A 14578-nucleotide genomic window follows, 5' to 3' on the forward strand; every position below is an offset into this window, starting at 1 on the left:
GCTTTATTGTCGATATGGAGAAAGTTTGAGTGGTCTGGAAAGAAGATCAAGCCAGCCACAACACTTCCTTAAGCCAAAGCCTAACTAGAGCAAGGCCTAACTTCCTTAAAGTCTATGAAGGTGGGGGAGGTGAGGGAGCTGCAGAAAAAAAGTGTGAATCTAGCAGAGGTTGGTTCATGAGGTTTAAGGAAAGAAGCCATCTCCATAACATACAAGTGCAAGGTGAAGCAGGAAGTGCCGATATGGAAGCTGCAGCAAGTTCTCCCGAAGATCTAGCTAAGATAATGAATGAGGGTGGCTACACTAAGCAGCAGGTTTTCAATGTAGATGAAAGAGCCATAGATTGGAAGAAGATGCCATCTTGGACTTTCATAGCTAGAGAGAAGTCAATGCCTGGCTTCAAAGCTTCAAAGGACGGGCTGACTCTTTTGTCAGGAGCTAATGCAGCTGGTGACTTGAAGGTGAAACCAGTGCTCATTGACCATTTTGAAAATCCTAGGGCCCTTAAGAATTATGCTAAATCTACTCTGCCTGTGCTCTAGAAATGGAACAACAAAGACTGTATGGCAACACATCTGTTTACAACATGGCTTACTGAGTATTTTAAGTCTACTGTTGAGACCTACTGCTCAGAAAAAAAGATTCCTTTCAAAGTATTACTGATCCTGGTCATCCAAGAGCTCCAATGGAGATATGCAATGATTAATGTTGTTTTTATGCCTGCTAACACAACATCCATTATGCAACCCATCAATCAAGGAATAATTTTGACTTTCACATCTCATGATTTAAGACCTACATTTCATAAGGCTATAGGTGCTACAGATAGTAATTTCTCGGGTGGATCTCGGCAAAGTAAGTTGAAAACTTTCTGGAAAGTATTCTCCATTCTAGATGCCATTAAGGACGTCCATGACTCATAGGAAGGGGTCAAAAATATCAACATCAACAGCAGTTTGGAAGAAGTTGACTCTAACCCTCATGGATGACTTTTAGAGGTTAAAGACTTCAGTGGGAACCCCGTGGAGAAGTGACTGTGGATGTGGGGGAAGTAGCAAAAGAACTAGAATCACAAGTATAAATTACAAGTGTGAAGATGTGACTGAATTGATGCAATCTCTTGGTGGAGATGCTATGAAAACTGTTGAAATGATACCAAAGGATTTAGAATATTATATAAACTTAGTGAATAAAGTGACAGAAGACTGATCCCTAATTTGAAAGAAGGTATACTATGAGCAAAACATTCTACTGTGAATAAAATGCTACCAACCAGCACCACTGGCTACAGAGAAAATATTCATGAAGAGTCAATCAGTGTGGCAAACTTCATTGTCTTATTTTAAGAAGTTGTCACACAAACCAAGAAACAGACTCTAAACTCTAGAGAACAAACTGATGGTTTTTGGAGGGGCGGGTTAAACAGGTGATGGGGATTAAGGCTAGCACTTGTTGTGATAAGCACCAGGTGTTATATCTAAGTGATAAATCACTAAATTTTATACCTGAAACTAATATTGCACCATATGTTGACTAGCTGGAATTTAAATAAAAGCTTGGAAAACATATATATATATATATATATATATATATATATATGTATGTATGTGTATATATATATATATATATATGTTTGTGTGTGTATATATATGTACATATATACATATATATACATATATACATACATATATATATACATATATATGTGTATATATATATGTATGTATATATGTATATATATATATATATAAAAGACAAGAAAAACAATTGCCACAACCACCCCAACCTTCAGCAGCCACCATCCTCATCAGTCAGCAGCCATCAATGTCAAGCATGATCGTTGAAAGCTCAGATGATGGTTAGCACTTTCAGCAATAAAGCATTTTTTAATTAAGGTACATACATTGTTTAGACACAACGCTTTGCACACTTAATAGACAGCAGTATGGTGTACACATAACTTTTACATGCATTGGGAACCCCCAAAATTCATTTGACTTGCTTTATTGTGATATCTGCTTTATTGCAGTGCTCTGGAGCTGAACCTCCAGAGTCTGTGAATTGTGCCTGCACTTGTCTCCTGTTCCTCCTTTTCCCCCAGATCTCTAGCCAGAGTACTAAGCATCTATGCTATGTAATTTCAGATCTCCTTACCTTAACTTCTATTGCCTTCTTTGCCTTCCCCCTTCCCCTTACACTATGTCTTTAATCTCAATAATTTGCTAAAATTACTTTTTGTCTTTAAATACCTTTCTCAAATGTCTATGCTTTAGTCATTTCTAACCACCCTCATACTCAGAGCAGAAACAATAACTCCCTCCTTGGATTTCCTATGTAAATTGATTTATAAAGACATAAAACATTTATTACATGATATTATGGCTAGAGATCATTTTCTGCTAGACCTGAGTCTTTTTGAGAATAAGAACCATGTCGTATCTCTACCTTCCTCCCTTTCCCTTTGTGATAGAACCTAGCTGCTCATGGAATTGAATTAAGCATGTTTTCTATGTGGAGTCATTGGCCTCTGGATAGGAGAGGAGCTTTAAGCATAACTTTTTTTCCACTGGAGCCTCTTTTCTTCTAGTCCCTTTCTTGCCCTCCCCAACTCCCATCCTCTGTTTGGGGAGAAGGTGGAGTTAATTTGATTGGTCAGAAGGAAATACTGATGGAGTCAAATGTACCAACTTCCCAGATTGAGGTATCATGGCAACACCCTCGAATGCCTTCTTCATTTGTGAGCACCAACTGTGGTACTGGTGAGAGGTGCAACTAAGATGGAGAGAAATGGATCCAGAGACTCCTCTTGAGTCATGAGTCTAAGCCAAGTGCTCAGCCCAGATGTCCAGGTGACAGGACATTGGGGGCTAGCCAACAAGAATTAGGGCAAATTGAATTGAGTTTGTCCTTACCTCTGAGTTCACGGCTCCTTGTGAGTCTCATATGGAACAAGGGGCGGAAACCAGAAGTAGAAGTTGGAAGTTCTAGGTCCCCTGATTCTAGTATCTTCTAATACCCTTAAAACAAACCCCAATTTCTAACTGCAAAGTATAGCAATTGCATTTTATGTCTTAAGATTAACACATTTAAAACTTCCTCTGTTCACTAACTCACCTTGGAAGGCTCATTGGTTCAATCCCTAAGCCTCTTTAACCACAGAATCTTGTGGATTGGGGTGGTTAGATGGGATACCAATTGGGATGCAGTTGGTAATAATAAAATCATGTTCTTTAATGACTTTCTTATTTGTTTCCCTGGATTTTTTTTCCTAATTTTAAACAAAGGGCACTTTAGTTTTGCTGGTGTTTACATAGCTTGTTTGTTGTTGTTGTTATTGTTGTTTTTGTTAGCAATATTTCCCATCTTCTGTCATCTGCTGACTCTTACTTTCACTATGAGCTCATGAAGCCAGAAAGGTCTGGTTCTTACCTAAATCACATCTAACATAAGGTGATCATTCTTCTCCAATATGCACATTTAAAGGGTGAAGTTATAGTTTTGTTCAACTTTGTATTGCTTGATCCGATCTAAAATTTATCAACATTTTACGCAAGGTGCTACCTAATTTTGGTTGAGTACACACAAAAGAAAAGTGGGTCATTCCCTTCAAAGCTGAAGCCATAGGCTATTCATGTGTTGCACTGAATCGCAATCCCTTTCCATGTTTCAAGTTAAAAATTTTAAGCAGCCACACGTTTGTCATTGTAATTGATACTATAATGCTGCCGTCCCTCAGCTCTTTCATCCTCAAATGTATATTGATATTCCCGTTACCTCACAAGGTTCTATATCTTTCATTGATACCCAGTAGTGGTGAACTGGGGGTGCTGTCCCTAACAATCAAAGACTGCAGATCGCAGTAAATAGTAACTGCGCTTCTTTTTCACAGTGTGGAACAAGAACATTTGTTGTTCTTGTTATTGTTCTCGTTATTGTTATAAACACATTATTGTGTAATGTTATAAACACATTATTGTGTTCCCGAACAAAGTCCCTATTCCCCTGTAACCAAATCAAATGAGCTTGTGTTGGATTTTATTCACCCGAATTGTGGTTAATGCAGTCCTCAGCTCTGGCATTAGTTATGGCCTGCCCGGGACCGCTGAAGTGTCGGCTTTGTGATTTACCTGACTCAGTATGTGATCAAGCATCTCCATTATTGGAACAAAATGAAAACTTTCAAGATCATGGTCATGCAATAGAGGAAACAATTTTACCTCAGCACTAAAGCTCCAATGCTACACTAATCTACAGTAATTCTGTTATTGCATTTGGAAGCAATTCCTTCTATTCATTCAGAGATAACTGTTACAACATACAATAGGCCGCCTCCTGCCTTTTCCCCACAGTGAGCAAAATACGCTGTTCATCTCAAAGAAACCTAGCAGTAGTCGGCTGTAGTGTTTGTTTCTACGTGAATTACCGTGTGTTCGAAGACCGTTAGGAGGCTTGGCTTGTATTACAAGGTTACGGCGGAACATGCACTTGGGGTAGAGGACACTCAAGCAAAATACACACGGGGAGGCGATTATCGCCTTCCCCAGATTTTTGTGAGAAATCTAATAACAAATTCTTTGGTTCCAGTAGTGGCACCACCCCCACTCTGGCTCAAGAACCGAGCTGCCCCAGTGGCTTCGCTATCCTTATGCCAAGGAAATGATTTGGTAAACAAACATTACACACTTGTGCTCCAGGTACTAGTATGGATTGGATTTATTGATTGTTCACTTGGTGTTTTAAGTTTAAATCTTGCTTGCAGATTTAAATCAATCACTCCTGGTAGAAGAACATTAATTTTGTTTAAGAAAATCAAATCCTTACCTACCTTCACCTGCATTGTTGGCATTAACCTTTTTACATCAGAAAATGCTCCCTTCCATGTCTGTCTACAAACTGGCACAAAATGATAGCATATCCTTCCTGTCCACCTAGAGTGAGGGAAGGACAGAAGTTTAATAATTAACAACAAGTACAAGACATGTATTAATTTCACAGTACTTCTGTGGTTCTGCTATGGTCAAATTCTTCTGATTTTCTGTTTTATCAACCTTCTGTGACAACCGCCTTCTGGAAAGACTTCTTTTAAAACAAATTTTTGGCCTTTCTCTCATAAAACAAAGCAGATCATCCAGAAATGACAGGTTATTTTACACTTGGCATCGTTGGGTCTCTTAGTTAAAATCCCTGTTAAATGTTAAGCATTTAGGCTCAGAATGTGATTCTTGTCACTATATGGTGTCGGCTTTCACGCAAACAAGCTAAAATAAACATGAGTGATGGAAAGCTTATAACTGGAGAAATCAATAGTATCTGGGGAATGTAAAAGAGGAGGGGTTGAGTATCCACGCCAAGAGCATTCAAGGAATGAAAATCCCAGGCTAATCACTCCAGACATCTTTGCTTGATTTGATTAAAACATATGTTTTAAATGATGTGATGTGTAGATTTAAAAATAGTAGCATGTCAAAGTACAACTCAGTCCTTCCTAAATTGGGGAAATGAGGTCATAATGACTATTCAAAGAAGAGAGCTAGCAAAGAGCATTACAAAACCTACTTTTTCCTTCTCTACCTCTGTGTTTCCTGAGTCTTACGACATTCTAATAGCCATTTCTCCCCAGGTTTTATTGAGATGTCGTTGGCATTCAGCACTGTGTAAGTTTAAGGTGTATAGCATGATGAGGTAACCTAGATTTGTGAAATGATTACCACAATAAAAAGTCAAGTTAACATCAGTCATTTCATGTAGATACAAAAAAGAAATGAGAGCTCTTAGGATTTTCTCCCTTAACAACTTTCCGACGTACCATATAGTAGTGTTAGCTATAGCTATCCTGTTGTACATGACATCTCTAGTATTTATTTATATTATAATTGGAAGTTTGTACATGTTGACCACTTTTATGATAGCCATTTCTGAAGTAAAATGACATCATTGTATCGAACGCAACCAAGCGGGAGAGAATTTTGCCTTTACAATAAGAAGCATAGCACATTTACTTTATTTGCAGTGTGAAACCCAAGAACGTTACTGACTTTTAGAGGCTGTTTTCCGGGATAAAAACCATCAGATTTCTTTCCTGTCTGTATGAAAATATTGCAAATCCTTAGATTTTGCTGTAAAGCTTTAGATTAAGTGCTGAGTGACATCCATGTTCCAAAAGCTGTGCCATATTAACATTCAAAGAAAGTAGAAAGGGATAAAACTCGAAATTTAAGTATTCAAAATATTCTCTCCATTTATCCTTCTCTTATGTTACTGACACAAGCGCAGATAAGTTTCCCCATCCTCTGGTAGTAATGGCGATTTCCTTGCATAGATCTTTATATATAATTCCCTACTTTTCTTTTCAGCTATGGTTCTTGAATATGCCACCCAGGAGAGGTAGATGAGGCTTACATTCCAAAGTCATGACCATGGACGTGGATAGTTGGAAGTTTAATGTGGTGCCGTAAGCCAACAAATAGGGTAACAGGTGACTCAGGCATCTATACTTCTAAGCTCCTTACATAATTCCTTTTGAACTTCTTTTGTACAAATGAAGTGTGTAGAAGAGACAGAATCATCTATTTGAGATTATCATTACAATATTAGCTTGGTTCCCTGCCTCCTCCATTTCACCCTTACCTAACTTTTTAGTTTGAAAAGTTAAAGCTTTTAAGTAAAGCTTGAATACTCAGGGAGACAAGTCCAGAGGATGTTTTTTTTTTTTTACTTTGTCGCTTCTCAGCTTGAGCTGATATTAGGCATCTCTGACTACTGTCAGCCTTAGAAGATCTGTCATCCAGTCCTCATCTCCTGAATGAACCCCACTGGCTATACTTTTGCAAGCCTTATTGCTTTATGTTTTCAACATTTGGACTTGCTTCTCCCACATGGTATCAGCACTGAGTTCATGTTCTAAAAACCATATATGCGCTAAAGGATTTCTCATTAACCTAAAGGCCCAAAGCAATGAATAATATTTTTAAAATGTTACTTTTCCTACCTTTACAAATATCACTTAAATAGGTCTCTCATATGTAAATATAACTTCCTTAGCAAAATTTTTTTGGGTAACCATCTGGAATAATACTGAAATGTTCATATGGGATCATATGTTGATCCCCCTTTCTCTGATATCTTTGGCATCCATATCCAAGGTAAACCTGGGAGGTGTTAGCCTCCTACGTTCATCTGTACTTTCTTAATTCAGGTTATTAAATACATGACAACTACAAAGCTTTTGACAACTATAATAGACACTGATGTATCGTGAAGGTTATTTTGGATAGTGCCGAAGACACTTGTGATGACAAGATTATTTTAGGCACCACATGTATACTTTAGGGAGAGTTTCTAAACTTAAATTCTTGACAAAATGTCCAGGGTATACACAAAGGAAGAAAAAGAATAACCCAAGTGGATTTTTTCCCTCCAGTTTTGGATGAAGGTGGACACACTGGAACCTAGCATTCAATTCTCAGAGAATGAGGATATCCTAGTTTGTTGATTTTTTGTTATAGTTTTCTTAATTAAGTCAGGTTTGAAGAAATACATGTGCTACCTGTGTATTTTAGTACTCAGCCCCCATGACCTGACTCATACCACGTGAGCATATCTTGTTACATTCACCATTCTGAGAAACATCATTCTCATGTGACAGGGCAGTGAGAGGAAAAGCTGACACCTCCATGGGAGTTTCCAGAAGGAGTGTGTTTTTCTCTTCTTCTAGTGTAGTGCTTACTATATGCTAATTGCCACATATGGGTAGATCCAGATTTTGTGGGTTCTAAAGTCATGCTACTTGGGTAATCTCTTTAAGAAAAATATTTCAAGGGGCGCCTGGGTGGCTCAGTCGGTTAAGTGTCTGACTTCGGTTCAGGTCATGATCTCACAGTTTGTGGGCTCAAGCCCCACGTAGGGCTCTGTGCTGACAGCTTGGAGCCTGGTGCCTGCTTCGGATTCTGTGACACTCTCTCTGCCCCTCCCCCCCCCCCCCCAAATAAATATTAAAAAAAAGAGTACATTTAAAAAAAAACTTCAAAATTAATGACTAATATTTTTTATTTTGCATGAGAGAAAAATCACAACAAATTATAAACTTTAAAGAGTGAGAAAGTGTCACAAATACCACAAAATTTAGAAAAATTGTGTTTTTGGGTTTTTTTACTAATTAACTGACTGTCCTTTGTCTGTAATAGTTCTCTACATATTTTGGCTGCATTCTTTGAAGGTCCCTTTATAGAACAATGTGCTATCACTTTCTGCAGAGACAGAATAGGATAATTCTGTGTTGTTTTTTTTTCAGGGTGATTGATTCAAACTTACTGTTTTGTTTTGTTTTTTTTAATATATTACTGATAGTTTGGAGAATTCTCTTTTAGGTTCAAAATCATTGTAGTAACATGATATACAACCTATGGGAAAGCCTCTATCAATTTCCTTTCACATATGAGCTATAAGATTTTTTCCTTTTCCTCTTTCTTTCTTTCTTTCTTTCCTTTCTCTTCTTTCTTTCTTTCTTTCTTTCTTTCTTTCTTTCTTTCTTTCTTTCTTTTTTGAGAGGCAGAGAGGGAGAGAATCTCAAGCAGAATTTTATATATATATATACACACACACACACACATACATACGTACATATATATACAAATATACATATATACACACATATATATCACTGATTCAATGTGTTAGCACTTAAGAATTTTTTACATCTGTATTTAAAAGGGATATTGTTCTGTACTTTTCTTGTGATGTCTTTGGTTTTAATATGAGGTTAAGGTCAGCCTCCTAAGATAACTTGGAAAGTGTTCCCTCATATTCTATTTTTTAGACTTTCTGATGGGTTGGTATTAACTCTCCTTTAAATGTTTGGTAAAATTCACCAGTGAAGCTATCTGGTCCTGGGCTTTTCTTTGTGGGAAATCTGTGATTACTAATGTTATCTCTTTTATTGTAATGCTTATTCAGATTGTTTGTTCTTCTTGAGTGGTTTTCAATTGTTTCTGTCTAAGAATTTGTCCACTTAATCTAAGTTACTGTTTTTTTGTGTTTTTTGTTTTGTTTTGTTTTGTTTTGTTTTCCTGCATGAGGAAAATAATGGTAAAGAGGTTAAAGTAACTTTCCAGGGCTCATGATGTTGTGTTTGAAACCAGGTCTGTTTGATTTTATGGTGCTAAAACATTCCTTGCAAAGATAGGGCTTCCCTATGATAGGCAGGAGCGGAAGCCCATAGCTTTGGGAACTTTCTCAGAATTCCCAAGAGGCTTTGGACCTGAGTAAAGACTCAGGCCGCGCTGCACTGAACTCTGCTTCCCAGCTTTCTGCTGGCAGAATGCTCCTTAAAAACTACACTGTGAAAGGTGAAAAAAATCTGGAGGACTAGCATTTGAATTTCATTTGTATTCTTTAAATGTATACACATGTCAAAATATTCTTCAGAAATCTTTAGCTCAAATTTTAAATTTTATTTTCTTAATCTATGAGTTTTACGATCACAAATTTTCTTAAGCTTACTTATTTTTGTTTTCTTGTACTTTTCTTTTTGAACCTGGGGGTGTTTTATTAAGTGCAACTGATGCCCAAACATAACATTTTATATTTTTATATTAATATAAAATTTACACTAAGTAATGTGCTTCTCATATTTTACTACAATTTTTTATCTTTTATTATAGTGTTACTATATGCTCAGATAATGCAGAAACTAAAGGAAGTCACAGTTCCTGACTCTAAGAGGTTTACTCTCCATTAGTGAATGTATTTCAGTTGTTCTTTCTAGGCTTCCATTTTAACCTTTATTGTTACAGTGTTTTTTTAAAATTATCCTTATTCTATTAATAAGGTTATATATTAATAATAGGTAACACATTTGATGATTATTAATATGTTAGATCTTCTGGCTAGCTTATTTCACAACTGATTTCTTTCACACCATCATAAGTTAGATATTATTATACCCTTAATTCTGCATAAAATGAGATTAAGGTACAGAAATGCACATAAATTTACAAAGGTTATATAGCAACTAAGAATCAGATCAGATCCGAGATCTAAAGTTGCTTTTAACCACAATACTTTCCTGATTAAGACCTCATCTTAAAGCCAAATATGGTCAACTTTCTTTTTCCCTTCAAGTACATTTTTTTTTTAATTGAAGTATACCTGACACACAATGTTACATTACTGTCATTTGACAAGGGGTTAACTTCTGAAAGCCTAATCCAGAGAAGTTCCATGCCTGACTGTACTAGGCAAAACAGTGCTAGAATTCTTAGGAATAAGAATTGGCTTGGAGTGATGTTATGTCAAGTGAGATGAGACATAAATATTTTTGGTTCAAATAACCTAGATCACATTAGGATTAATTTAGCTTTAAACAACGTTTTTCCAGATCTTTCATTTATTTAAATTCACCATGATCAAGAAAAGTAACGAGTCCATATAAAGAGAATCTTTCATGATTCATCTTCCCTGAACATTCTCTATTAAATAATAAATTATTTGGCCAGGGATTCAAACTTGGTATAAATTAACAGCATTGTAATTTAAGTGGAATATATCATACAAAACACAAGAGGACAAAAACAGCAAGTCTGTATTTTCCACTCCAGCTTATAGCCTGAAGTCTAGACCAACACGTATGGACCCAGCTATCTGTGAAACTCAGCACGTGCTAGCCAGTCTCACCCCCCTTTATCCAAATGTTTCCCTTTTTCTATAATCATTGTTTCAGTGACTGGCATCGCCACCTACCTTGTGCCCAAGCCAGAAACCCAGAAGCCATGTATGTTTCTTTTTATATTTCACCCCCTCGATCCCTCCTGTTAAACACATTCAACCCATCCATGTTCATACTCCTAAACAACTCTTATTTCATTTTGTTTTTTTCCACAACTACTGCCGTGTTGTGCGGCTTTCACTGCTCTGACTCACTATTCCACCCCATTCATTCTCAACACTGCTGTCGTGATTATCTTTTAAAAATTCAAATCTGTTCTGGGTGCCTGGGTGACTCGGTTGAGTGTCTGATTTTGGCTCAGGTTATGATCCCGTGGTTCGTGAATTCGAGACCTGCATCTGGCTGTCTACTGTCAGGGTGGAGCCTACTTTGGATCCTCTGTCCCCCTCTCTTTCTGTCTCTCCCCTGTTCATTCTCTTTCTCTATCTCTCTTTGTCTGTCTCTCTCTTTCCCTCTCTGTCTCTCTCTCAATCTCTCTCTCTCTCAAAAATAAATATTTAAAATATTCAAATCTGTTCATACAAAATTATCAAAGCTGACAGACAAAATTAAGAATTCTCAACATGGCATTGTAGAGCCAACAATAATTTGGTCCCCAATCAACTTCCCACCCTCACTGCCTCTTGTTCTTGTTTTATGCATGGCTTTTAGATGGTTAAGTGTTCCTTCAGGCCATGACAGCTTCTAAGGATGAATGGGGTCACATTTTCAGCAATAATTTGTTTTATCAATGCATATCCACACCTGCTAATTTCTATCCCCTCTAAAACCTCACTGAGTACTTTTGTGTGTGTCCTTGGGACTATTCCATATGAGCTCATGGACAGTCTTCTTGGGTATAACTACCACATGGAAACAATTCTGTTGTTTTTAATTGTTTCCAATGGGAAAACTTTCTTGTCCATGTCAAGAATTCTATTTCCCAATGCTTTCCAGTTTGCCACGAATGCCCTCCCCCCACGAAACCCACAAAAAAATTGCACTGCGAAGTTTGCTTTACCTAGAGTCTTCCATAGACTGGTGGTTGGTATTCAGATCTGGTCACCTGTTAGAAAGTCTCATTCTGCTATTTTGGTTTGTAATAGCATCAGATAATTTCCCCATTTTCTTTATCTTTCTTTTCAAAAGACTTCTTTTGGGGGTGCCTGGGTGGTTCAGTTGGTTATATGTCTCATTCTTAACTTTGGCTCAGGTCACGATCTTGGGATTCGTGGGTTCGAGCCCTGCATCCAGCTCTGCACTGACAGTGAGGAGCCTGCTTGGGATTCTCTGTCTTCCTCTCTGAACATCATTATCTTAGCTTGCATCTTACTTCATTGCCTTCATCATATCACTGTCCTTTCTTTGATTTCACCATAAAGTCCCCTGGGTGGATACTCTGTTTGTATCCCCAGCATCTACCACAGTGTCTGGAACACAGGATGCACTCAGTCAGTGTTGGTTAAATGTACCAAGAATATCCTTTCTTGTTTGCACACAGAAAAGCACGATTTTGGAAAAATATAATTTATGAACTTAAAAAATGCCGCTTATTTTTCCTTGTTTCGTTTTGTTTCTATCAAACAATTATTTTGTATAAATTCCAATGCTTATTTGTTAAGCATCATGACTGTGTGTTAGGTTATAAACTGTAGGATATGTGAATTTAGGTGACTACAATCATGAAAGAGACTCTTTATATTCAGTGATGTGAGTCATTAATTCGACATCTCATTTATCATAAGACCTAACTAGAAAAAACAAAGAACAAGAAAAGAATTCTGGTTTTGTTAGAAAAGAAGCTCAAGGAATCTGTATTTAATCAAAACATCCAAACAATCTCCAGATACTGTCTGGCAACAAACTTAGGATTTGCAGAGCTGAAATGTTGATATGCTCAGCTCTAAATATTACCTTGATGAAAGACAGTTCTAACTCTGTCTTCTACCACTTTATATCTGATAAGAAAGTTACTATTGCATGTGTTTTCTTAGGAACTCATTAGATCTAACCTTTCTGGAAACATCCAGAGAGACATAATTATTCAACATGAAAAAAGTGGTACAGATTTTACATGGAACATGCCTACAAAACAAAGATGCAAAAAATGAGAAAGGACAAGAACAAGAGTAAAAATTTTCTTCGAATCTGAGGAACAATCCAGCAGCCTTACAAGAAAAAAAAAAAAAGGAAACTTTTTTAATGTCAATGAGAACTCCGAAGTCTCAAGTTTGGGCACAGAGCCCATTCTGTGATATGTTAACTAAAAGAAAAATTTTCTTTTCCAGGCGTCTGCCTTCCTTTCTTCCCATTTCCATGGCAAGCTGTTTCAAGGTGCTTCATGAAAAGCTTCTCAAAACCGATGTGTTCTAAAAGCCACAAGTTTGGTGACTGATCAAAGAGCCACAAGAGAGAGTTTTTGCATCTTTTCTTTAACAGGGATCTTGAAAAGCCAAATGACTGGGAAAGAGCATGATTCACCCTCTGTAAATGCTGAAACGTATGTTTAACTGTCACCTCCTGCATTTTGCAGCGGTACCTATTCAAAAGCTACCCAAAATATGCAAGTACTGTTCTGAGGAGGGAGAAAAAAACTGAGTCATGATAAATCGCATACTGAACTTTCTTTCATTTATGGAAATTGTGAGTGTTTAAATGTTACAAATACTCACATTTCTATTCACATTATGTGAAAACTTATACAGTAAGTCTTCAGCTATACAGAGCTCCCTGGAAATGAGTTATTCTGAACAGCTGAATGTTCCAGATGGCTTGGGGTTAACTCACTAAGTTCCAGCTAGAATGTAGCAACTTGCTCCAAAACAGACCAAGTTTTATCCATCTCAAATTTTTCAGAGCACAGGCCACGTTTAGAGATCAGTTAAATTTTGCAAAGTTTATTCTGTAAGTGTATGTAAGTGTGCAAAGTATTTGCAAAGTATTTTCAGTTCCCTGAACACAGTAAATACCTCAATGAATAGGAGTAATTGTTGTTACTGCTTCTTTGATTACAATTATTATTCCTAAAGATTCTTAATCTTTCTAGTAAACATGGTATCACATCACTGCATCTTTTGATCCTCGGATCATTTGACTGAGGACTATTTAAAACAGAAAATAATGAAGTGGGCTAATTTGGATGGATAAAATATGCCATAAACTTTTGTGTCCTCCTTAAATTCACGTGTTGAAACCTAATCCTCAATGCGATGGTATTTGGAGGTAGGAGATAATTAAATCATAAGGGTAGAGCCCCATGAATGTAATTACCGCCCTTATAAAAGAGACCCCAGAGAGATTCCTCACCCCTTCCGCCATATAAGTGGAGAGCGACAAGATGGCCAGCTATGCACCAAGAAGCAGGCTCTCACCAGACACTGGATCTGCTGGCACCTTGATCTTGGACTTCTCAGCCTCCAGAACTGTGAGAAAGGTTTGTTGTTTATAAAACATCCAGTCTATGGTATTTGGTTACAGTAGCCTAAACAGACTAAGACAGAATATATGGTGTTACACCACAGATTCATGGAACTCAGCATCTGCAAAAAAATTAAACAGCAATACTCGGTGACTCTGGTATTACACGGGGCAAATCGGTCAGTGCTACACTGATCCATCAGCATGTTTCAGCATTCTTCCTATATGTGAATGCCTATTTCTTCTTCTGAGATTTTCACAATTTTCAAGATTGCTTTCCTTTATTATTTTAGAGAATTATGCCTACAGCTAGTGAACATACAGAAAAACTGATGATGCAGGAAAGAAAGGGCATAATGGCAAGAATGAAGTCCTAATGGTTGGCCTCCGTAGGAATTGTACCCATTTTTCCATTATATAAAAAGTTTCATTTAATTTAGCTCAATCTATTTACTCATA

The 14578-nt window shown here is 37.1% G+C and overlaps 1 long non-coding RNA gene across 1 annotated transcript in view; it reads right to left on the bottom strand.

Moving 5' to 3' along the window:
• LOC144615120 (uncharacterized) overlaps window positions 1-14234 on the bottom strand; it is a 34781-nt gene extending 20547 nt beyond the window's left edge. The window contains exons 1-2 of the long non-coding RNA XR_013553584.2: window positions 14009-14234; window positions 4822-4928 (exon numbers count right to left, since the gene is read on the bottom strand). This is a non-coding gene — a long non-coding RNA (uncharacterized LOC144615120). The remainder of the gene's footprint in view (window positions 1-4821; window positions 4929-14008) is intronic.
• Between the last annotated feature and the right edge of the window lie 344 nt (window positions 14235-14578).

The sequence above is a fragment of the Panthera onca genome, chromosome F2 (assembly GCF_046562875.1).
Source record: "Panthera onca isolate mPanOnc1 chromosome F2, mPanOnc1 haplotype 2, whole genome shotgun sequence".
Taxonomy (NCBI): Eukaryota; Metazoa; Chordata; class Mammalia; order Carnivora; family Felidae; genus Panthera; species Panthera onca.